This window comes from Carassius gibelio, chromosome A9 (genome assembly GCF_023724105.1).
Source record: "Carassius gibelio isolate Cgi1373 ecotype wild population from Czech Republic chromosome A9, carGib1.2-hapl.c, whole genome shotgun sequence".
NCBI lineage: Eukaryota > Metazoa > Chordata > Actinopteri > Cypriniformes > Cyprinidae > Carassius > Carassius gibelio.
The window spans coordinates 26,718,357-26,745,641 of record NC_068379.1 but is presented as its reverse complement, the minus strand read 5'-3'; the positions used below and the strand labels follow the sequence as shown (position 1 = coordinate 26,745,641).

The 27,285-nt window shown below is 35.9% G+C and overlaps 1 long non-coding RNA gene and 1 pseudogene across 1 annotated transcript; one reads left to right on the top strand and one right to left on the bottom strand.

Annotated features, from left to right (window-relative positions):
* LOC128020289 (interferon-induced helicase C domain-containing protein 1-like) overlaps positions 1 to 27,141 on the top strand; it is a 28,435-nt pseudogene extending 1,294 nt beyond the window's left edge.
* Positions 1,834 to 2,233, bottom strand: LOC128020296 (uncharacterized). The gene is made up of 2 exons (XR_008185334.1): positions 2,168 to 2,233; positions 1,834 to 2,057 (listed from the first exon to the last, which is right to left on the bottom strand). It is a non-coding gene; the product is annotated as an uncharacterized LOC128020296 (long non-coding RNA).
* Positions 27,142 to 27,285: the final 144 nt, after the last annotated feature.

Here is a 27,285-nt window from a genome sequence, read left to right as displayed (position 1 = left end):
CATGTAATATACTACTACTTATTATTATTATATTGGATGCAATATACTGTATTTATATTTCTAATTATTTATTTTAAATTAATAATTTGTATAATTAATTTAGGTGATGTGTGTGAGCTTGAATAATTTATTTAATGCCTTATAATTTAATAAAAGTTAATAAACATTCTGCATACCACGAATGACCCATATTGAGTTTAACTGTGTGCCTCTTTCTCAGTCTGTCTCTCTAGTGTCAGTCAGCGTCTTTCTGTCTGTTCTTGCCACGTGTCTATCATATTAAATGCACAAACTATTTGTTTCGTTATTACTCCGGCAGATTAGGAAACTCACTGAGAATCAAGGGAACATAGGTGGTGCTCGCCTGCTCCTCAAAAGGCTGGTGAAAAAACGAAGCTGGCTGGTTTTCCAAATTCATCAGGCTCTGGAGGACACGGAGCACCATGACCTGGTGCGAGAGCCGTGTAACGAGGACGGTGAGAGATCATCTCCAGCCACTGATGAATAAGTCTACTGAGCTGCCACAGGCCCTCTTAGAAAAACAGGAATCCAGCGGATACCCCACTGTTAGTTTCTGTATAAACCTGAGAAGAAACCAGCTCTTACAAAAGATGATCATCTTGAGACTGTTTCAACAGAATATGCTTCAAATGTTCCTAAGAAAAATTACATATATATATCTACTGGGGAACTAAGAATGGGAAATCCACTTAATTTCACTTCCTTAATATGTTTTGGTTCTTTTGACGAGCAGTAATTGGACCTACCTTATTCTTTGTATATCCTGTGGCATTTACAAAACAATAATAATACAAAAATACAGTTTAAAAGTTGAGGGTCAGTAAGAAACTACTTTATTTCAGCAAGAATTCATCAAAGAACCCTGAAAAAAATTGTACCATGGTTGTCACAAAAATATTAAGCAACATTTCAACATTGAAAATAATCAGAAATCAGTGTATGAGAATGAATTCTGAAGGATCATGTGACATTGAAGACTGAAAATGATGCTGAAAATTCAGATGTGATGACAGGAATTCAAAACAGTTATTTTAAACTGTAATATTATTTCACAATATAACGGTTTTAATATGTAAAATGTGTCATTTTAATCTAATAAATAAAGCCTTTGTGAACATACAAGACTTCTATTAAAAACATGAAATATCTTACCGACCCCAAACTTTTGGACAGTAGTGTATGTTGTTAATGTTCTCATATAAAATACACAATAAAAAAGTACATTTTGCAATTTAGTAAAGGCCCATTAACACTAATGATAACTATAACAATACTGATATAAATATATTTTTAAATAATTCTAAATGTAAATAAATAGGAAATAGTAAAATAGGAAAATCTACAGCACAACTATAAGGATAACAATAAGAGAATATCATTGGAATCAATCTGATGAACAATAAAAACATTGACAGCCAATCAGAATCCACTATACTTTAATGAGCTCAAGCATTTAAAGGGACAGACGACAAAACTGCACAATTAACAGAATGTTATTGTGCATTGATGTGGACACTTAAGATACATCTTAAGATAGATCTCGCTGTGAACAGGCCACGATTTTTAGAGTGTATTAAACTAAAAAATAATAATAATTATAATAATAATAATCTGAGTATTGCATTGATCTGAGTGTTGCATTCATAAATCAGACTACACTGGTCAAGCTATTTGTCGCTGCCTTTTAAGAAAACATTTCTCGATTTCCAGTGACAGATGATGCACAGGTCATTCTTTAGAAGCGTGCAGTTTTGCAGTTTGGTTTTGACCATAATTCAGAGACAGATATTCTGTGCACAGTTATTGTGCATGAAGAGAGATCCTTTTAATTTAACTGTATTGATTACCTGTGTGTGTGTTTCAGAAGCCATGTCAGTCGAGACTGTTGAGGAGGGGAACAGTCACGTTCAGAGACTATGCCAGTCCTCTCTCCCGTTCTCTCAGCGAACAGCTCGCTTCTGTCAGAGGATCTGGACAGCAGTGTGGACAGCGGCGGTCTGTGTACGTCTGCTGACAATGAAGGTGAATATCTGAAGCTACACTCGGGCAGATAGAAAATCAAAAGCAAAATATGAGAGAACACATATTCTCTTACAAAGCTCGACATGTACAAAGAAGGTGAGGACGAAGAGGAGGAAGATCTTACAGAGGATGATGATCCGTCAGGTACAGTCACATGACGTCCATCCATCTGCAAATCATTCAGGAGTCACTGGTCTTGGTTATATTGTGAAAGATGCATGAAAGCATTAGCTAATTTCAAATTACAAAATGCCCAACTCTGAACTACTTTATTCAATCTATTTAAAAAAAAATATATTTGTTAAATTGTGTGTAAATTCGCTGAGATTTCAATTAAGAATTGCCTTTTAAATTGCAACTCAATCTCCGAGTATAAATAAACAATTTGCCTTTTATAGAAACTGTAACTGCTATACATTTGAAATTAAATTTAGAATAAATTAAATTAAAATGAAGTACAATAAATACATGAAAAGCAAATATTAATGAAAGTAAAATTAATAAACCAATCAGTCAAATCAAATCGATCAATAAATGTATACAGTATTTTTCGGACAATAAGTCGCACCTGAGTATAAGTCACATCAGTCCAAAAATACATCATGATGAGGAAAAAAACATATGTAAGTCACACTGGACTATAAGTCGCATTTATTTAGAACCAAGCACCAAACATTACCATCTCCAGCCGCCAGAGGGCGCTCTGTTTTTTCAGTGGTAGGCTACAGGGGAACTGAGCAGCATAGAGCGCCATCTGGCGACTGTAGACGGTAATGTTTTCTCTTGGTTCATTTCTCTTGGTTCATGTCAAATTAATTTTGATAAGTCGCACCTGACTAGAAGTCGCAGGACCATCCAAACTATGAAAAAAAGTGCGACTTATAGTCTGGAAAATACGGTAATTAGACCAACATGACCAACCAATCTCTAAATTAGGAATTTGGCCCAATACCGTTATCCAACAATGACATACATCTGGAAAAGTCATGGAAATGCAATGGTCAAAAAGTGAACCAATCTGTAGCTGAATTAAGGGCCTTATAACCCCAGTGTTGTGAACATTAACTCTGCTTTAATAGTGGTCAAGTCTTTTAATTGAACATTTAGTTATTTATTCATTGTCCAGTTCATTGCATGAAAGGAAATAAGACACTAAATCTCTTAACCCTTTGACAATTCAGCTTCACTGTTCACTCCTTTGTGCAACACATCTAATGACCCATAATCCAGCCTTTGCTTGAGAAATGTTCCTGCAAGCAATTAGCCATCAGGAAATTATTAGAGTTATCATTATGAAACATATGGAAAAAATGGCTTGGATGTGCTCAGCGGTTGGATTCTCATTGGTTCTGTTAGAGCTCCATGTGAGACGTTGCCCTCGGCTGCACAAAGCCTCCTCAATAAAGTGCTGAATCAGTGTCACATCCTGGGAATATTTTCAGCAAAGACACTTTTCCAGACCGAGCCCTGCCGCTAGCATGAGACTGAGTCTGAGTGCATACTGAAGAGATCAAGAACAGGTCGACATGGTCAGCAGGAGAGAGAGGACATGTTTGAAATGAGAAAAGATGCATTTGTGAATTTCTGTAAACCACAAAAACTGTTAACATAATGCATAATGTAAATAAAATATGCATTTAAATCATGACATTGCTAGCACATTAACTGCAAATACATTATAAATATTCAGTATATAAATGAGCCACAGTATTGCCTCAAATATATTGCAAAGTCAAATAGGAAGCAATGCAGTAAAATGCAACTGAGACATGCATTCACTCATTACTCACTACTATACTGTTTCAAATTAAATTACTTTGCATTAAAAATAAATTCATAAAAAATACATTTCATGGCATTGCAAGCACAATCAGTGCAAATATATTATAAATTTACAGTATATCACTGAGTCTTAGTTTTGCCTCAAATATGCATTGCAGAGACAAATGGCAAGAGTAAAAAAAAACTTTAAAAAAAGGTTGCACAGATTATTAACTCATTAATTACCCACTAATTACTATATATTTCAAATTAAACTACTGTCCATTTGAAACAAAAAGATAAATAAAATAAAACATTCATTTAAAAAAAATGAATATCACTGAGCCTTAGTATTGCTTGCAAAAACAAATAGCAAACAAAATGCAAATGCAGCATCTAATGCATGGATTCATTACTCACTAATTAGGCTACTATACATTACTATACATAAATTAAATCATTAAATTAATAAATTTCTAAATTAATGTAAATAAAAAATAATTATAAAATAAAGCATGTATTAAAATCATCATATAGCCAGCATAATCAATGCAAATAGATTATAAACATTAAATAGACACTATATCTGATTTCTATCATTGCTTCAAAAATACAAATACAATACAAACTACAGACAAATTTCAAGTGTGATGCATATGGAGCATGCAAAAACTGATGCACAGATTCATTAGTCACTAATCAGTCAAATTACATTTAGAATTAAAATAAAGCAGTTAAATGTTTTAAGGACAAAACTCATGCATGGATTAAATCGCTGGATAACTTCTTCAGGTGTTTCTTCCAGGACATCCTCTGCTGAGGAACTCCCGGATGCACATGCTGTCGACCACATTTTAATTATTTGTTTAGTGCATTCTACTGCCAAAAGCACTCTTAACACAACCACCAGCGATTGCACATGCTCATACACAGCTCGTCCAGACTGATGACTTCTCTAGGAATGTCATATTGTCCGAGAATCATAAACAAATGAGTTTCCTGTTAGCGTGTAAAGAATGAGTCGCACCAACCAACATCCATTCAGACAACCACTGTGGCAGATTTACAAGAGCAGTAAAATTCACATGCTTTTAGTTAAAAACCAAGTTGTTTAGTGCATTAGATTGCAAATGGACAAGAGTGCTATGAATCTCCTCAAGGACCCTCAGGCACAATAGAGAACATGTAAATCTGCTCCCAATTGAAGAGGGTGGAGATCCACCAGTCCACTGCATTAATTCATGAATACACGATCAGGGAGGACAAGACGAATATAGGAAAGAAAAACCACAATGGAGATCTCATTCATTTCTCCTAAGAGTAAAAAAAGTGTTTACAATAGAAATCTTGGAATAGGAATAGTTCACCCATAAATTTTTATTTGCTGAAGATGTTATTATGCTCAGGCCATCCAAGATTAGTTTGTTTCTTCATCAGATTTAGAGAAATGTAGCATCACATCACTTACTCATCAGTGGATGCTCTGCAGTGAATGGGTGCCGTCAGAATGAGAGTCCAGACAGCTGATAAAAACATTGCAATAATCCACACCACTCCAGTCCATCAGTTAATGTCTTGTGAAGTCAAGCGATGCATGTTTGTAAGAAACGAATCCATCTTTAATAGTTTTTAACTTTAAATCATTGCTTCCTGACAAGTCCATAATCTTTCAATGCTTCCTTCAGTAAAATTCCTTTCCCTGTCGCCTCTCACATCAAAATCCAACCACACATATCATTGTTTTGAAATTCTGTTGCTCATACATGGGGCTTTATTTGTGCATATTTCTCTCCTGATTCAGACAATATTATGGATGTAGGACTTTAGTTAAAAATATCTTAATGATGGAAACACACAGCTTTTCTCTTCATACAATGATGGACTGGAGTGGTGTGGATTATTGTGATGTATTTATCAGCTGTTTGGACTCTCATTCTGACGGCACCCATTCACTTGCAGAGCATCCATTGGTGAGTAAGTGATACAATGCTACGTTTCTAGATATTTATTCCCATTGCAGAAACAAACACATCTATATCTTGGATAGCCTGAGGGTGAGTAAATTTTCAACAGATTTCCATTTTGGGCTGAACTATTCCTTTAATATGAACAAACATGTTCAAAGTCTTCCAAAGCTGCAATCCACATTTATTTTATAGCTCTAAACACTCACTATATGTCAACAACTGTCTCATTCGTGCATGCTTTTAACCTCTCCTAAGGAATTTTAGGAGAAACATCAGAGACAGAAGTTGATACGTAAATACTTGCATAACATAACAGTGAAATCCATTAAGTGTCTGGAGTTCAAAAAAGAACAACATTTGAGCAATGAAATCTCGCTCTGGGGAACCTGATTTGTTGCTTCCTGGTTTGTAATGAATTCCTTAAACTAAAGGCCTTTTCATAAATCAGTCGGTCAGGTTGGAAAGGGTCAGCGCTGCCTGCGAGCTTAACTTAATATTGACTGATAAATTCAATATGGTCCACAATTTAATGCACTCCTTTGTGAATGATGACCATTTTCGATCTCTTTTATTAAAAAAGCCTATTTAGAGTGTATTTAGATGAAAAAAGGACATACAGAGTTCAGTGGAAGTTCAGAACTTATCAAATGGCTTGCTATTTTCCAGTAATTCACAATAGCAATTTGCAGATAAGTATGGAAAACTAATTCCATGAATATCCAATTGAATTTTTTTTATTTTTTTATTTTATTATTTATTATTTATATAAGTAAAATAAGGTCTGTGGTCAACTTTTGTATAAAATCAGATACTAAGTATCTCCAACTACCACAATGCTTTGATGTTTAATGAATTTTAAAATACTTAACAAATTAAAGGCAGTACAAAACATACCAACATGGTATATACTTTAATAATTATATCATTATATAAATATGTATAAATATTATATTATATTATAATATACATTTTCATTCAATAAAATAAAAATGGTGCTTATTATTAGTTATTAAAATAGGCTTTATTTATACAAAAATAAATTATTTTATTTTATTTATATTTTTGTATAAATTAAATGTGGTACGGCATATATTACCATGGTTTATAAAAAAATTACAATTTAAATAAACAATTGCATGTTATTTATACATTTTTGTTTAATTGCTATTAAAATAAAAGTTGAATTGCAAAACGATATATAAATAAATATACATAATATAAATATTTTTTTATTGTTTTTGGATTATAATCTGAACAGATATACATTTGCAAAGCACAAAATTCACAACATGCAAGTGTCTCGAGTTATATTAAACACAGACTCGGTTTGACTCATAAATTGAAAAGCATTTTTATAAAAAGCCTTTCAAAGTTTAAAGCTCTGTAATTGACTGATGGACTGATGATGCTGACACACTGAACAAATGTGTAATTATGGCAGAGAAGATTTCCACATGAAGCCCCGGGAATGAAAACAGCCCTGTCTTCGAGGCTCATCTGTCCTCTGCCAAACACTCAGTCTGACTCTTTGTGGGATAATTGTTCTCACAGAACGAAGCATAACAGGCTCTTTTAGAAACCCTATTTTGAATTTTGATATTTCTGTAAGTGAAACCATTTCCAGATGTGAAGATGCGCTCAGACAGGCCTCAGTGATGAATCTCTGTCCTTGTGTTTAGATAATGTGGATTTCCACTTTTCGATCGGTCTAAATACCACTGGAGAGCTCGAGGCTATACAATCGTTTATATACGCAGGGAATCTCAGAAAAACATATTCAGGTCACATTTCATATTTTTCAAAAGAAAAATATGGGATGTTGTTTTTAGTAATTCAGATTTTTCTCAAAGCTGATTCCCATTATATTATTATTTGTTTTTTTATGAAACGAAATACTTTTTAAAATCTCTCACAAATTAACAAAATATATTAAAATACATATTTATCGTAAAATAATATTTTATTTAAAAACATATCTAAAATATTTTATATTATATATTTGCACTTTCATTATATTTTCTTTACAATTAAACATTTACAATTAATTAATCAGGAAATTTCAAGTTTAAGTTTTAATAATAATGATTATTTTCAAAGCTGATTTTCATTACATTTCGTAATACTTTGAGATTCTTGTGTGTGTGTGTGTGTGTGTGTGGGTATTAATACAAATATATATATATATATATATATATATATATATATATATATATATATATATATATATAAATCTAAAGTATTTGTATCTATATTAATTTCCCAAAATAAGAATCTTATTAAATTTGTAATACTCTAATAATGTTTTTTTTTTTTTTTTTTAAGGAATATAAGCAATAGGATAAAGACCACTGTGTACACACACACACTAAAAAAAAAAAAAAAAAAAAAAAAAAAAAGATAATTAAAAAAACTGATATAATTGATATAGAAAAAATACATCATATTACAGTTATGATAATGAGAAAAAAATAAACTGAACAAAAAATTGACATTCTTTTAAAAAAAAATTTCAGTTTTTTTCTATTTTGATTTTGAGGGTAAATATTGCATAAACATGTCCTCATGTTCTTCACAGCGGGCTTACAGACAGTCTGCATGAGCTTTAGACTGGGTGCCATCATAAACAATGTTATTCTAGCAGGGGATAAAGAAAACACAGCTGTAATTGCACTAGCTGAACCACCGAGACACACACAACCTCCTCTGCACTGATGCTGCAGGCAAACACAACTGTCTAATTACAGGACCAACTCTCTCGTCCTCAGGGGACAGTAAGAGGGATATTGTTCTGCGTAACTATCAGATGGAGGTGGCCAGACATCATCATCTGCCTCCCTACAGGAAGTGGGAAAACCAGAGTCACTGTGTACATCACTAAGAAACATTTGGAGAAGAGGAAACAGCTGGGACAGCCGGGGGAAGTTGTTGTTTTGGTCAACAAGGTGCTGCTCAGCCGTCTATTTACCACAAATATAATAAATTCACTTATAATAGTGTGTATAAAATAAAACATTATTGACTACAATTTAAATTGCAGTATTAATTTAGAATAGAGGTACTAAACATTCTCAGATTTGTTTTTGGTTAAATTATTATTTAAATAGTATTATTTTTGTTTATTTATTTTGTTAAGCCCCAAACATGTCTCATCAAATTCTTGTAGGACAAAATGATCTTGGTACAAATCAATCAATTTTGTTTGTTCAACCAAATATTTATATTGATTTTTTATTATTATTTTGTTAAAACTCAAACATTTAAGACCAAATGACACTGGAATCAATAAAGTTTTCATTTAAATATTTTTATTTATTTAAATTAATATTTAACTTGAACATTTATCATCAAATTCTGAATATTGGTATATCAAAATGACTCAGATAGTTATATTTATTAAAATACATTTTTATATTGATTTTACTCATTTTATTTTATTTGTTAAATTATTTTATATTGATTATATTTTATTAAAAACTCTACATTCTACAAAAAAACAATTTCTTATTTATTTTCATATTTTATTTATTAAAATAAATATTTATATTGATTATTAATATTTTTTTTTGATTAAAACACAACATTTCTCATCAAATTCTTACAAGGCAAAATAATCTTGGTATATATTAATGACTCAAATACTTATATTTATTAAAATACGTTTTTATATTGATTTTACTCATTTTATTTTATTTGTTAATTTTTTATAGCGATTATATTTTATTAAAAACTCTACATTTTACAAAAAAATACATAATTAAATTCTTAAAAGGCAACGTGATCTTATTTATTTTCTGATTTTATTTATTAAAACAAATATTTAAATTGATTATTGATTTAATTATTAGATTAAAACTCAACTCATCAAATTCTTAAAAGGCCGAATGATCTTGGCTTCTACAATCATTTTAAGCTGAGATCTCACTTTGTCAACAATTGACTCGTTTTGTCTTAGTTTTTAAGACAAAGTTAATAGTGGAAATATCAAGTCTTCTGAGCTATAACCGAGCAGCTCATAACAATCTTTACTCCCCAGACTGATTAGTTCAGCAGACACTGAGCTTGAGGTTTTTGGGTCTCTGGAAAGTGTTTGCTGCAGCAGCAGAGGGACTTTTTGTCCTGCTGAATCATGTCTTGAACCGTTTAAGTTCATAAGGCTTAATTAAAACATTCATATCAGCAGAAGTGTGGTGCAAACTCAGCACTTCACTAGGTGCAGATTTTCCTTAAAGTGATATGATCACCAAAAAATGCCATGCGACCAAGCAGAAAAGCCTTGCACCCTCTCTGAACTCACGTAATAATGCTATATGATATCTTCCCAGGTTCCCCTGGACGAGCAGCACTACAAGGCCGAGTTTGGGCGGTTTCTGAAGCACCAGTGCTCAGTGGAGCGGGTCAGCACAAGCTCAAAATCTCCTTCCCACAAATCATCGAGCAACACGACATCATCATCTGCACAGCACAGATTCTGGAAAACTCTTTGGCGAAGCCAAGAACGGTGACGAGGACGGGATCAAATTATCACGTAAGTCACATTTTCCTTCCCTCGCATACATATCAGAGTCCAGTCGAATGGGTTCGGCCTCTGTTAGATGTTGAAAGCAGACCAGAGCTCCTCCTCTGAGGTTTCGTGTGACAGTGTTTTTCTCATCAGTCTTTGCTGGCAGTCTCTCTGGCAGCGTCCGCCGCAAGGTGGGATTCCTCCTCTGTGGCATATGCTGTTTGTTGTTTTTTTCGCCCCTTCGTTTTACTCTTAAACCCTTTTTTTCATCCACATGTCTGGCTGATCAAATTCAGTGGAGATTTGCTGTCATGCTGAGTTCCACATCATCTCCCACTCCAGCCCTGAGGGGCCAAACAGGCAGCACCTTTAAATTCGGATTTGTAAAAGTGGCCCCATCACCCACCACCTCTCTCTGTCAGTGCGTGAAATGCAGACCACCTTTTTGTTCCCTCGAGACCCCTGGGAGTGCCAGAAGGCGGCACAAAAATGGCTCTAAACTGAGCCGTAAGAGTAAACTGGAGGTTTACAGCACCCGCTTTTGTTGATTAGAAACACATGCTAGACAAAAAAAATAAATGATGGTATTTGCATGTAAGGACTATGAACAATGTATTATTAACATGTGTTTCATATACACAGTTGGCTGATGTTTGTCATAAAAATAACTACAATTAAAGGGATGGCTCACCCCTTTATTGGAATTAAAGGGGAACTATTAAATATATATATATATATATATATATATATATATATATATTTATTTATTTTTTTTTATTTATTTTTTTTTTTTTCAGTTTTTTTTTTTTCAATTCTTTTTTTCGTTTACATTTTTCTAGACTCAATATAAAAAAATAGATAGAAAAAAATAATAGTCCAAAAGCATGTCTAATTTAATTAAAAACTTAAAACGTGCACAATTTAACAGCAATTTAGTAAAAGTTTAACAAAAATTCTAAAACTTTTTTTACACTCTCTCAAATTCAGTTTTATTTTTACTAATTTTTGTGTATTCCATTTTAATGGTTTCATTAAATTTTAATGTTAATATAAAAAAAAAAAATTAATATATACATATATATATATTTTTAAGAAATACTGTGTTGTGTATTTACATTTTTATCTGGGAAATAAATTTTGGTAAATAATTGTTATTGCAAATAATCCTTTAAAATACTGTTTTAATAATAATTGTATTAATAGTAGTAGTACTGTCATTACATTAAGTAATATATTTCTGTCACAGTTTCTTTAAGTTAAACCAAACTTTTATTTTTAAGGGGTTCTGGGAAGACCTTTAGGTTTCTGTTTGTATATATAATATGATGATAGTTTTTCTCAAAATAAATGGTAAAATGCTCATGAAGTGATTCTCAGAGTATTTCTAGAGGTAATGTTCATGTGTTCATGTACTCGCCATTAATTCACACAGAAACACGCTGAATATACAGGACTCATGTTTTTTTTTTTTTGTGGATTAATAGTGTCCTAGAATTAGAATAAGTTAATGATGAATTTTTGGGTGAACTATCCCTTTAAGGTAAGACACTACAGAATGAATAGGGTAAAAACTAGCTAGTAGGTTACCATTATACTTTCCCCAGTTGATGTTTTGAATGTTTAAATATGCAAATAAGGCATTATCTACCTAAATGTGAACTAATTTGAATGCATTTCCAGATCAGAAAGCAGACATTAGACGAAACCAGGTTCAAAATTCTTGTTTCATTTCGTACATACTATTCAAGCCATAAATTTGAAAATACTGTCAACAATCCGAAAACAAATTCACCATAATAAACAACTGAACAAGCTCCTTTGTAAAAACCTTCATAATATATATAAGAATAAAACTGTAAGATTTGGTGTATTTAAGTGGAGATTTCAGACTGAAAATTGGAAGAAAAAAATAATACATTTTGAGAAATGCGCTTTTAATCAAATAAAGTGTTTATTTTTTAAATTTTCTTTCCACTACTGTTATGAAAGGAAAATAGACCAAAATCTCAAAATTGACCGGTGCATGAAAAAAACATTGTATTGCCTGTATTATCCTGTACATTTATTCACATTAAACTTGGAATCAAACAATAACATTAAATTCAATGTAAAGATATAATGCACTAGAAGGCCATTAATTAATTTAAATATTAAAACATTAAGAATATTTTCCTATATCTATGGTAATTACACGCTGAACTGAATAGATTCTCATTTCCAATTCTGATTCAATTCCTATGTACGTGCAGAGTTCACTCTGATGGTTACTGACGAATGCCACCACACAAAGAAGGGAGATATATAACCACATCATGATTCGCTACCTAAATCAAAAACAGCAGAACCAGCTCCTGAAGAAGCAGGAGAAGAGTCCAGTCCCGCTCCCTCAGATTCTGGGTCTGACGGCTTCACCTGGTACACATTCTCCAGGTAATATCTTCTTCATGCTTCTGCACTGTTCTGACAAAACATCTTATCTGAGTTTTTACTCTCTACTGCACAAAAGACCGAAACTAACAGTTTTAGTCTGCAAGGATGCATTAAGTTAGTCAAAAGTGAGAGTAAAGACATTCATAATATTACAGAAGATTTGTCGCAAATAAATGCTATGAACTTTTTTATTCATCCTGGAAAAAAAATGCATCACAGTTTCAAAAAAAAAAAAAATATATATATATATATATGAAGCAGTTTTCAACATTGATAATAATATTAGAGTGATTTCTGAAGGATCTTGGGACACTAAAGACTGGAGTAATGATGCTGAAAATCAAGCTTTTCACCGCGGGGATAATTTATATTTATAAGATATTCCAATAGAAAATGGTTATGTTTAATTGCAATAATATTTCATAATATTACTGTTATTACTGTATTTTTTATCGAATAAATGCAGCCTTGGTGAGCAAAATAAACTTATAAAATTTTGTAAATTAGTAATTATAAGCATTAGTCAAAATGAATTAACAAAAAACAATATATTTTGACATTATTAACCTTTGTTAATGTTAGTTAATAAAATATGAATGTTCGTTCACAGTGCATTAACACAGCACTAGTAAATGTTTAAATTAACAAAGATAACTAAATAATGTACAAGTATTGTTATTGTTTGTACTAAATTTGTAATTTCCTTGAGTACTATAAGAACCTAAAGTCTGGAATACATTACAAGACTCTTGGCTCCAGTTTACAGTCTGGAGAGGCTGGCGCTAGTTACACAAACTCAGATCAAGTACTATTCAACCATTATTTTTCGCCGCAGCATTGGGGGAATTGGTGATCCTCTGCCCATCTTGACTTCTGATAGACACTGCCCTCTGAGAGGCTCTTTTTATACCCAATCATGTTGCCAATTGACCTAATAATTCGCAAATTGGTCCTCCAGCTGTTCCTTATATATACATTTAACTTTTCCGGCCTCTTATTGCTACCTGTCCCAACTTTTTTGGAATGTGTAGCTCTCATGAAATCCAAAATGAGCCAATATTTGCCATGACATTTCAAAATGTCTCACTCTAAACATTTGTTATGTTATCTATATTCTATTGTGAATAAAATATAAGTTTATGGGATTTGTAAATTATTTCATTCCTTTTTTACTCATAATTTGTACAGTGTCTCAACATTTTTGGAATCGGGTTTGTATAGCACTTTTTACAATACAAATCATTGCAAAGCAACTTACAGAAAATTAAGTTTCTACAATATTTAGTAGTAGTTTATCAGTAGTGACTGTCAGTTTATGTACATATGGCAGAAATGATTATTATATGATGCAATCACATTTATAGCAAAATTCAGTAAATTTTTAGGGTATGATTGATAGCCAGTTTCAGTAAGTAATGATGTCTAGCGTTTTAAAAACTGTTCATATCTTTAAAGTCATGTAGTGTATTCCAGCCTTTAGTTCTTGAATGTATTTGTAAAGGAACTGGAATCATTAAGTGGAAGCAAATTGTTAAAATCTCTACAATTCCCACACATACCAGCAATGTGCATGTTGCATGCTATGAGAACAAAGCTTGGCAAATCCATATGTTAGGAAATATTTCCAAAACATGCACGCTATAACACACAAATTCTTGAAAAATAAAAATAAAATTGTATTATATATATATATATATATATATCTGTGTGTGTGTGTGTGTGTGTGTGTGTGTGTGGAAAGTTAAAAAAAATATTAGAGAAGAATGCTTAGGGAGATTTTATTTTTGAGAGAAAGAGAGCGAGAGAGAGAGAGAGAGAGAGAGAGCGAGAGGAAATATATATATATTTCCTCTCTCTCTCTTTCTCTCAAAAATAAAATCTCCTTAAGCATTCTTCTCTAATGTTTTTTTTTAACTTTCCACACACATACACACCCTCACCCTCCTCTCCCACATCTCTTACTGTTTTCTCCACTGCAAAGATGTTTCCAATGTTCCACGCAGCCCCTGTGCTGAAGGCAGCCATAAACCTCTGCATGCCTTTCAAGCTTCTCCAGTCATTACCCTGCGTCACATTATTACTCTGCTGGCCTGCTTTACCATGAATCTTTATGACAATAGCACCAAAGCCCCAAGAGAAACTCATTGCATTTGAACCCCAGGTCAGAAAGGGGGGTTTCTTTAAAAAAGTCAAGACACTAACAGATCTTTAAATGTATGTGCATTTGAAGTGGAGCAACAAAAATGCAAACAACAAACACTGTACAGCACAATCCATGTGGTCTGATTCACAATCAAATGACTCAAAAAGAGTGATTTTATTTTATGTCACCGGATGTGTGATGCTATTAATGATTTCACAGCTTATCTGTTAGCCTTCTCTAAACTGGAACTGTGTAGTATGTCAATAGCATGTCTCATTATTTTGATTCATTACAGATCTGTGCAAATCTGGATGCTTTCACAATAAAAACGACGGCTTTCAAAGAAGAGGAAGCCAAAACACCTTACAAAAGGATTGCAAGAGCAGAAGTGAGGAAGGAGGTAATTTTACTTAATGTGTGTCACTGAATAAGCCTCATGTTAAAGGGGAAGTGTGTCATTTCTGCTCTACTAGTTTGGGATGGGAGTATCGGTTTGTCAGAGTCTAGATTAAAAAAATAAAACATTCCATTGCTATTTTTTTTCTTACTTAAGTGAAAAGCTATGTATATTATATACTCCCAAAATACTTCTTAAAGGGATAGTTCACCCAAAAAATGAAAATTCTGTCATAATTTACTGAATGCTCAAGTTTATGCAAACCTGTATGAATTTCTTTCTTCTGTCGAACACACACACAAAAAATATATATATTTTTGAAGAATGTTGATAACCAAATAGTTGATGGACACCATTGACTTTTATAGTATGTCCCCCCTTTATATTATGGAAGTCAATGAGGTCCATCTACTTTTTTAATTTGTTTTTCATTTTCGGGTGAACTATCCTTTTAAGAAATGTCTTATTTTTGTTCTTATGACAAAACCTAAGATAAAAGATCAACATTTTATAAGAATCTTCTTTAAAATCTTAAAGAAGTGTTTTCCAAAGTGTTTCCAAATCAGCTGAACTGACTGGGGGGGGAGTCTCCATTCCCGGGGGGCGAGACTGCTGCCGTGAGAGCTCGTCGGCTCCACGATTGAGCCTACCCAGAATATGAATGGCACGAAGCGACCTCAGATGCTTGTGACTCAACAAGAGGAGATGGCGAGCAAGTTGCGAAATGCAGCAGGAGCATAGACGACCCTGACAGTTGATGTACGCTACGATCGCAGTGTTGTCCGTATGGACCAGAACATGCTTGTCCATCAGCAGGGCCCTGAAGCGGTGCAGAACAAGCCATACTGCTAGCAACTCGAGGCAATTGACATGCCACTGAAGTCGGGGTCCTGTCCAGGAGCCCGACGCAGCATGCCAGTTGCACATGGCACTCCAGCCCGTGGCAGAGGCATCTGTTGACATGTCTGGACACCGGTTCTAGGGGCACGCCGGCCCATAGAAACGAGGGGTCCAACCACGAGGTGAAGTTTCAGCGGCAGGCCAGAGTGATGGTCACTTGGAGCTTGCATTGTTGCCATCTCTGGACTCGGTCATGAAACCAGTGCTGAAGCGGTCTCATATGGAGTAACCCGAGCTGTATGACTGCCGCTGCGGACGCCATATGCCCCAGGAGCCTCTGAAATAGTTTTAGTGGAAACGCTCTCTTGCCCTCGAATTGTCTCAGGCAATTCAGCGGTGACTGCACGTGCTCGTTCATAAGCCGCGCGAACATCAGTCAGGCGAGGTGTCTGAGCACCAGATCCCTGTGATCGCCCAACCGCTCTCGAGAGTGAGCTAGGATCAGCCAGTCATCGAGGTAGTTGAGGATGCGGACACCTTGTTCCCTGAGAGGAGCCAGGGCTCCCTCCGCAACCTTTGTAAAGACGCGGGGAGACAGGGCCAACCCAAATGGGAGAACATTGTACTGACATGCCTGCCCCTCCAAAGCAAACCGAAGAAACGGAAGAATGGAGACATGAAAGTACGCCCATCGGATGAATGCATTTGAAAATGCGCTTGGGCGTTAGCATCTTGAACGGGAGTCCGTGCAGAGCTCAGTTCAAGGCTCGCAAGTCCAGGATTGGCCATAACCCACCTATCTTCTTGGGTAATATGAAGTAAGGGCTGTAAAAGAGGGACCGGCTCTATCGCGCCCTTTGCCAGCAGGGTCGCGACCTCCGCGGCTGCAGGGCCAGTGGTGGAACAAAAAGAAAACGAGAACAAAGGATTCTCCCCCAGCCCTCCTCCGAGGGAAGGAGTGGTCCTGCTACCATCTCCTGACGAGCTGACATCTCCAAATCCGGGTCGCCCATCTCACAAACGCCACTTGGTCTGGCGTTTGGCAGGCTTAGGGGCAGAGACAGGTTGCGCCACCCTTCTGCGGCCATCTCCTCATTGCGGCCGGGTTGAAGGCTGCTGTTGTGGCTGAGTGGGAGTGGAGGAGACCGCAGGGGGGGGGGCCCTCAGCGATGAGCAGGCTGAGGCGGCTGCGCCGGCGGCGGGGTGGAGGCAGCAGTAGGCCGCCGGGGCAGGATGTGTCTGATGGCCTAAGACTGCTTCTGGTCAGCAGAGAACTGCTGGGCAAAGCTCTCTACCGCGTCGCCGATCAGCCCGATCAGGCTCCCTCATGTCTGCCAGGTTCAGCCGCTCCTGGACCACCAAAGTGGACATCATCTGACCCAAGCAGCGCGCAGTGACCTTCGTCGCCTGGAGAGCGAGGTCGGTAGCAGTGGGCACCTCCTGCAAAACCCCTGGGTCAGCACTGCCCTCATGCAGCTGCTGGAGCAGCTTGGCCTGATAGACCTGAAGTGAGGCCATGGCATGCAGGGCAGAAGCAGCCTGGCCCACAGCTCTGTAAGATTTGGCCCCAAGAGTGGATGAGAACTTACAGGCCTTGGAGGGCAGCTTGGGACCACCATGACAAGCGGAGGCGCTCTGTGGACACAGTTGCATCACAACAGAACACTCCACCGGGGGAATCCCAGCATACCCTTTGGCCGTCACGCCATCGAGGGCAGTGAAGGTGGAGGAAGTGCCAGAACGGTTTCGGGCAGTTAAAGGTGCCTTCCATGAACTGGTTACTTCCTGGTGCACTTCCGGGAAGAAAGGAACCAGAGGGGGCTGCTGGCGATCCGCATGAGCAGCCCCCAGGAACCAATCATCCAGCCTCGAGTACTCGGGACAGGGCGGAGAATTCCACTCAAGCCCGATGCTCTCTGCTGCCCAGGAAAGCATGGCCATCAGCTTGGGATTGGACTATGACAATGCTGGCACTCCCGAGGCAGGCAACACAGCCGAATTCCGGATCTCCCGAGGACTCAAGCCCACCTTGTGATGCAGCGATCGATATACGGTCCTCTTCGCAAGACCCAAATGAGATGTCATGAGCCTGAGAGGGTCCAGCAAACTCATCCGGAAACTCAACCGGCTGTGGCGCATGTGAGGGGGGTGTGGCCCGAGGAGGTTCGTTCATCGGGGAAGCCCAAACAGTAACCCTCAGATCACCCTGGCCACCAGCCGAAGTAGCCCTCTTATGAGAAGAGCTGGAACGGGGTGTGGCAGAGGGGACTCTATACCTTTTAAGGTAATCAAGTCTCGATCTCAACGCCGAGATGGTCATGTCCCCGCAATGAGAACATGAGCCATCCACGAACGCAGTCTCAGCGTGCTGGAAGCATTCAGTTCAACTGTATAAATATATTATTCCCAAAAACCCAGTGACCACTGGATCCTTGCAAAGCTCCTACCAAAATGTGGTTTCTCTTTAGGTGTCCTCTGCTTCCTGCCTGCTTTGAAGAAAACATGATTTGACCACCATTATTGTTGAAATCCTGATAATAATTTCATATACAGTCTTGCACCCATGTGAAATGTCACAAAAAGCCACAGTCATAACAGTCTCTTTCCTGTTTTTAAAGGAAGCAACTATTATTTCAATGTGATTTCCAGTTTCTCTACTGTTTTCAGAAATTCAGAATCACTGAACAGATCCAGTAGTTACACAAAACGATAGAGGGGAAAAACAAACTTTTCACCCCCAGATCTTAATGCATCTTGTTTCCTTCTGGAGCATCAGTGAATGTTTGAATCTTTTTAAATAGTTGTGTTTGAGTCCCTCAAATGTCCTCAGTCTGCAAAGATGTATCTCAAAATCATAAAGTCACTGCTGGAAAGGATTCAAATATGCAAAGATGCTGGAAAAGAAGAATCTGAAGAACGCTGCTCAGTTTAACTGTTCAGAACAAACAAGGGACTCATGCACAACCATCACAAAACAGAAAGATAGTCGAGGATCATCAGGTAACAGAACACAGTATCAAGAACCAAGGGTTCCCAAACTTTTGAGGGGGTTATTTTAATAATTTCAGCACTTTTTTTGTCTTGTGGACTAAATGTTAATATATTTTATGTACAATATCTTACTCAGGACAGTACTAAATAAAAAATAACATGCATTTAGTACGATCTCTCCTATTTTTTGAAAATTACTCATATTTTACAGATTCTGCAAGGGGTGCCCAAACGTTCGAGCCTCACTGTACACAGGTCCTTCTCAAAAAAATGGCATATTGTGATGAAGTTCATTATTTTCCATAATGTAATGATAAAAATTAAACTTTCATATATTTTAGATTCATTGCACACCAACTGAAATATTTCAGGTCTTTTATTGTTTTAATACTGATGATTTTGGCATACAGCTCATGAAAACCCAAAATTCCTATCTCAAAAAATTAGCATATTTCATCCGACCAATAAAAGAAAAGTGTTCTTAATACAAAAAAGTCAACCTTCAAATAATTATGTTCAGTTATGTACTCAATACTTGGTCGGGAATCCTTTTGCAGAAATGATTGCTTCAATGCGGCGTGGCATGGAGACAATCAGCCTGTGGCACTGCTGAGGTGTTATGGAGGCCCAGGATGCTTCGATAGCAGCCTTAAGCTCATCCAGAGTGTTGGGTCTTGCGTCTCTCAACTTTCTCTTCACAATATCCCACAGATTCTCTATGGGGATCAGGTCAGAAGAGTTAGCATGCCAATTGAGCACAGTAATACCATGGTCAGTAAACCATTTACCAGTGGTTTTGGCACTGTGAGCAGGTGCCAGGTCGTGCTGAAAAACGAAATATTCATCTCCATAAAGCTTTTCAGCAGATGGAAGCATGAAGTGCTCCAAAATCTCCTGATAACTAGCTGCATTGACCCTGCCCTTGATAAAACACAGTGGACCAACACCAGCAGCCGACATGGCACCCCAGACCATCACTGACTGTGGGTACTTGACACTGGACTTCAGGCATTTTGGTATTTCCTTCTCCCCAGTCTTCCTCCAGACTCTAGCTCCATGATTTCCGAATGACATGCAAAATTTGTCAATTATCCGAGAAAAGTACTTTGGATCACTGAGCAACAGTCCAGTGACGCTTCTCTATAGCACATTTCCTGCACACGCCTGTGCACGGTGGCTCTGGATGTTTCTACTCCAGACTCAGTCCACTGCTTCCGCACGTCCCCCAAGGTCTGGAATCCGTCCTTCTCCATAATCTTCCTCAGGGTTGTGAGAAAGATTCTCGTTGTGCAGCGTTTTTTGCCACACTTTTTCTTTCCCACAGACTTCCCACTGTGGTGCCTTGATACAGCACTCTGGGAACAGCCTATTCGTTCAGAAATTTCTTTCTGTGTCTTACCCTCTTGCTTGAGGGTGTCAATGATGACCTTCTGGACAGCGGTCAGGTCGGCAGTCTTACCCATGATTGCGGTTTTGAGTAATGAACCAGGCTGGGAGTTTATAAAAGCCTCAGGAATCTTTTGCAGGTGTTTAGACTTAATTAGTTGATTCAGACGATTAGGTTAATAGCTCGTTTAGAGAACCTTTTCATGATATGCTAATTTTTTGAGATAGGAATTTTGGGTTTTCATGAGCTGTATGCCAAAATCATCAGTATTAAAACAATAAAAGACCTGAAATATTTCAGTTGGTGTGCAATGAATCTAAAATATATGAAAGTAAAAATTTTATCATTACATTATGGAAAATAATGAACTTTATCACAATATGCTAATTTTTTTAGAAGGACCTATATATATATATATATATATATATATATATATAAAAAAATTTTATATTGGGTTAAATTTATTTCATACAAATTAAAAAAAAATAATAATAACCTTCATTAACAGAGAGAGCTGAGATTTTTTTTATATCTTAAGTAATCCGCTCTGTCTGTCGGTTTCCGTGTCCTCTTTGCTTCGCGATTTTTCTGTGCGTGAGAAAATGTATGTGTGGCGTGAGAGCTTGTGAAAAGTGTTAATTTCGCGTGTCTCCCCCAAGAAGATTAATATGAATGTGATTTTTTAAAATTCTGATTCACCATTACATCCTATAACAAAATATTTAACCATTATAAATGATCCATGAGTTGTTTTATTTTTATAACCTTATCATTATTTACCCCAGAATGCTATGTCATTTTACTAACCATCACAGTTCACTGCAAGGTTGTTAAATATGATGTGCCACACCCCGGAAGTGATGTCATAGCCACAGAATTTTTTTTTATTTTTATCACATATTTGCTACTGATGAGCTCAGTGTTGATTTTTAGTAAAAAAAAAAAAACATATCCATGTAAAGATATAAATGATTAAGCTTAACTGTCCCACTTTACCGATGAACGATGCGTTCATCGTCTCTTAAAGGGACCGCGTCCAATTTAGCCACTGGCTGCTGTAATGTTAATCCTAGAAAATGAAAGAAAATCACTCACTGCTCTTGACTGCATTACTTTGTAGTTTAAACAGTCAAACCAAAAATTATTCAGACTCCAGATATAATTTTTGATATATATAGCAAAACTGTAATAATGTGAGAAATGTTGAAGGTGTCTGAATAAATGTAGGTTTGATTGTATATTTCATTTTTACATTGAAGACTATCCAGTGCTATTATTCGGTTTCTGTACCTTGACACCTACACACTTGGAAAAAACTTAAACATTGGTGTGAAACAGGCGTAAGGTTGTTTGCACCTTGTGCAATGTGGAATTAGTTTACAGCTTTTTCAAGCACTTTGTGATGCATTTTGGAAACAGGAGATGAGCCCCTTTTCTAATGCACCACCTAGCTTGATAAACCCCTTCTCAAAGACTTACTGTTTGTCAATTTTATTTGGGTAACACACATATTCTGAATGCCTTCGGCAGAATTCGAATGAGCCATTTTAATCTAGATTAATTTCAAGATCACAGTGAGATTAATCTAGATTAAAAAAATTAATCTATGCCCACCACTAAAAAAATATATATATATATATATATATATATATATATATATATATATATATATATATATATATATATATATATATATATATATATATATATATATATATATATATATTTATCTTGGGAATGAGGAAGTAGCTGTTTGCTAGAGGAACCATTTCCACAGCTCCTTTTGGAAACAGAGTTTGCACTTCAGACAGGAGAATGAGAGCATTGCTGTCCTGTAATGAAGTTTAAATAATGTCTCTGAGCTGAGGTGGCCTCAATGTGCTTAGGCAGGAAGTGGTGCATGACCTACAATGACTTCTGAGCTGCAGTGAAGTTTTTTTTAAATCTGCCACACAGATGTCGGGTTGAGGTGGGCAGCGACCACCTCTTCTCAAGGGGGAGCTTGCCATATCCTCTTACTTCAAAAGCTGTCAACAAAGGGGAGGGCAGCAGAAATAAAAAAGTAGCTGAGTAGGGCGCACCACGTCTTGGCGAGTTCATCATGAACTTCCAGGAAAAACGGCACTGGTCTCTCACAGGAGATTCATTGTAAATGAAGTAACTTAAATATGATTACTTAAAAATGACGTTAAAATTGCATTTCTTAAAAGTTAAGCCTGTTCCATGTTAAGCCTGTTTTAAATTTGAATAATTTGTTTTCTCTGTGGTGAAAAATAATTAGATTTTTTTTCTTCCAAATTACGAGAAAAACATGATGGATGGGCCAGATACTTTATTTTATACTCCAATGAGTGGACTATGGAATGAAGGAGCTTAATGGGCTGATCTTGGGGAATAACAGGAGTAGATATTGTTGAACTCTTTTACAAATATTTCCTGTTTGTGTTGTTCTCTAGCTGCTAAGGATGAGTTTCAGATGGTACGTGTGTGCGCTGAACATCTCCGTCAATACAACGAAGCTCTGCATCAGAGCAACACCATACGCATGTCAGACGCTTTCCGCTTCCTCAACAAATATCACAACGAAGAGCTCAAGACCAAATCCAGCCCAGATGAGGAAGACACCATTACAATCACAGACACTGAGCGATTCCTCTTCACTTTGTTCAAAGGTATCAAAGGCCTGTGACCAATGAGATCGCCATGATTCAGGTGATTTTAGATTATTGCTCACTTTGGAAGATGCTCATCTTTTGGCCTGTTTGGGCTTGCAGTTTGTGCTATTTGTTTCAGTCAATATTTATTTTAGATAGACAGCAATTGGCTCTCAGGCCACTTTCATACATCTCACATCTGCAGCACATAAATGTGTGTTACAGGAACCAAACTAAATGTTTTCAACATTCATATTAAGCAGTCTACAGCTAGAGTCTGGGTTCATCTTTTTCAAAACTTTTATAAGCTTTTTTTTTTTTAATGGCCAATGCAAATACATATTGCTCTTATATACAGTATGCAGGTATAATCCAATTTAATTATAGTAAATCATACATTTAAGAATTTAGTTTAATCATGATCATACATTATTTAACCAACATTTACTCCAAATGCACAAAAAATACAAAGGTTTGAAAGTAGTGCTCTCTTATCCTCTCCGAGGCTGCATTTATTTGCTCAAAAATACAGTAAAAACAGTAATATCGTGAAATATTAGCCATTTTCTACATGAATATATCTGAAAATATAATTTATTCCTGTGATCAAAGCTGAATTTTCAGCATCATTTCCTCCAGTCTTCAGTGTCACATGATTCTTCAGAAATCACAGTAATACAATGATTTGCTGCTCGCTGAAACATTAATAATTAATATCAATGTTGAAAACCGGATATTTTTGTGGAAACCCTGATAAATTCTTGATGAAAACAGTTTAGAAAGAACAGCATTTATCTGAAATATAAATTATTTATAACATTATCAATCTCTGTATTGTCACTTTTTATCAATTTAATGCATCCTTGCTGGATTTAAAAAAAACCAAATTTTTGAACTATTTGAAAATAGCCAAATTTTGCATTCTCAGAAAGTCCAGAAATATGTACACTGATGATACAAATCATGTTTATTCTGCCTGATGATGGTGGTAAAGACAGTAATAAATCAAAAAATGTTGTTGATATCTACAGTAAGCTGTTTACAGTCCGAGAGAATACATCACTACAGGAGCGACTCCTGGACGAAGAGACCAATGCAGTCATTGCGTGCAAAAACTGCGGACAGGTGCGTGCTGACTTCAGCTCTTCCCTTCCAATAACACTCTTTGCATTACTGTTGAGCATAACAGTTTGACTTAACCTCAAAAACATTACACAACTGTGAACTTCATATAACCACGATGAGGAAAAAAAAAACACTTAGCTTAAAGGAAGGAAGAGTTCACCCAAAACTGAACATTAGCTGAACATTTACACACCCTGATGTAATTCAAAGATGTAGAGTTTGTTTCTTCATCAGATTTGGAGAAATGAAGCATTGAATCACTTGCTCACCAATGGAACATCTGCAGTGAATGGGTGCCGTCCGAATGAGAGTCCAAACAGCTGATGAAAACATCACAATCCACAAGTGATCCACAGCACTCCAGTCCATCAGTTAACATCTTAAGCAAAAAGCTTTGTAAGAAACAAATCCATCATTAATGCATTTGTAACTTCAAAGCATTGCTTTCAGCTAAAATATGAGCCTTTTATGCATAATATTGCTTTCACCAGGGAAACAATTGTCTGGACTAAAACATCTTAATGATGGATTTGTTTCTTACAAACATGCAACTTTTCACTCTACACAACATTAACTGATGGACTGGAGTGCTGTGGATCACTTGTGGATGATTGTGATGTTTTTATCAGCTGTTTGGGCTCTCATTCTGACGGCACCCATTCACTGCAGAGGATCCATTGGTGAGCAAGTGATGGAATGGAAATATATTTCTCCAAATCTGTTCTGATGAAGAAATAAACTCATCTTTATCTTGGATCGACTGAGGATGAATACATCTTCAGCAAATTAAATTGTTGGGTGAGCTATTCCTTTAAGATCTACAAAAAAAAAAAAAAATAATGCAACAAAAGAAACTTAATATTAGGGCTAGGCAATATATTTATAAATGATTCAAATTATGTATGCATGATTAAATTTAATGATATGCAATATATCTTTTGATATTTTTGTATTTGATTTGAAAGGTTAAAAACTTTGATGGTTTTGAAAGCAGCCAAGTAGATTCAAGTTTCTTGATACAAGAAGTAAACTTTTGTAAAATATAAGCAGGACGTGTTTCGAAAGTTTCACAGTAAAGTTTCATGATGCCGTGCAATTTTATACTGATAATACAGTAATTGCAAATGTATAGTAAAATACTTTAGAAATCACCCAGCCCATAAAGTATGTATTTTTTGTTAATATGCACTCATTTAAAATGTTACTTTGTCTTGTTCCTGAGCAGCAATGGGGCTCGATGATGCTCTCTAAAAGCGTTGAGTGTCCCTGTCTTCATATCAAGAACTTTGTGGTCACGTATGGCTCCAAGAAGAAGACATTCAGCAAATGGGGCGAGTTGCCCATAAAGTTCCCTGTGTTTGATTACACTCGGCACGCAGATCTCCTCGTACAGGACTCAGAGGAAGAAGACATGAACAGTTACTGAAAATAAAGAGCAGAAGACCTTCGATCTCATCTCTGACACAGTCGATCAGATGTCATCTCCCAAGTCTGTTCTACTGTATCTGGAAAATGGAAGCTTTCATTTCTATTATTTATTTCATCTCAAGTGGTGCTTTTGAAATTCTGATTCTAATGCACGTTTTACCGCACAATTCTGATTTTACGTCTCACAATTATTATTATTTTTCTCTGCCATGGAATGAAGAATAAATTTGTGACCTCTTTCCTTGCAATTTGCAAAATTTTGTTTTCTCAGAATTGCGTTATGTCTTGCAATTGTGTTTCAACATCTTACAAAACTGATTTTATATCATGCAATTGTGGTGTTCCTCCAAATTGTGAGATAAAATGTGGCAATGAATTCTTTACTATTTTTTTATTTTATTTTTTTTATTCCTTAGCAGAAATGCGCTTCCATAGTAGTTGTTCATTCGCAGCAGGTATGACTCCTGCTCATTCATGAAAACTGCACTGAATTAAGTCTGTAATTTTACAGTCATTAAATATTTTGCACTGTAACAAATGCATGAGGAAGCAGTGAAGCTGTCCGATCGCAGTCTGTCACAAATACTGATTTTGTGTGTGTTTCTGTACATGAAGATTTACTCTAGAGGATATCGTCCAGCATGCTATTTGAAGTAAACAATTAAAATGGCCCTTTATGTGTCACCGGTTTTCTCTTTATCACATGAACAGTCTTTGATTATGAATCATGCATTAATCTAAAAAAAGAGATGGACGATCAAGAAAGAGTGTGACGCATTCTCTCTCAAACACCTGTTCAGCTTTTCTCAGGAGGACACAGGCTCCCATCGAGCAAACGTCACCTGAGAAAACCTGTCGGCAAACCGGATTTTATTATGCATGACAAGTCCTGGATGCCCAACAAGTTTTTCCAGTGTCGAAGTACTTTGTTTCCTTACAAATGCTTCGATTCATTCCTTAAACATATACACAATCGGTCAACATTTGGACACACCTACACTTTACTTGTTGTGATCATTTTCTACATGTTGGAATGATAAATGCTAAAATCGTAATATAGAAAAATGCTAAAAATATCATATCATATATACTGTATGTCATCATGAAATTATTATACACATTGTGTAAATATACAGATAGTTTACAAATATTTTGCATTTATTAATAGTTATACTTTAATACTATAAAATGCACATTAGATACATCAAATTATAATTATTATGCATATTGTAATTATATTTAAAAATATTTTTGTGTCTAAATAAATCAAGGTTTTCCAACCGTGTGCAAAGTTTTGATTAATTTTAAAGAAATAAACATGCAATAAAACAAAAAGAAAACTTCTGCAGTCTCTGCGATATATCTGTGCGTTGTCTCTACTGTGTTTTTACTCTACTGTTACTGTTATCTGTATGCAAGGGTCTGAGAGTAATGCAATTTCAATGTGCAGACTTGACTTGATATTCATTTACCAAAAGGATGGATGCTCTAAACTGCAATGCAATACACTGACATTAGAAAGCCTGTGGTTTTCTTCTTCTGAAGACTAGTTATGCAAGAAAGTTTCCAAAGAAAATGTATGATGTAAAATGAAAAATAATAAATTATAATAATTATA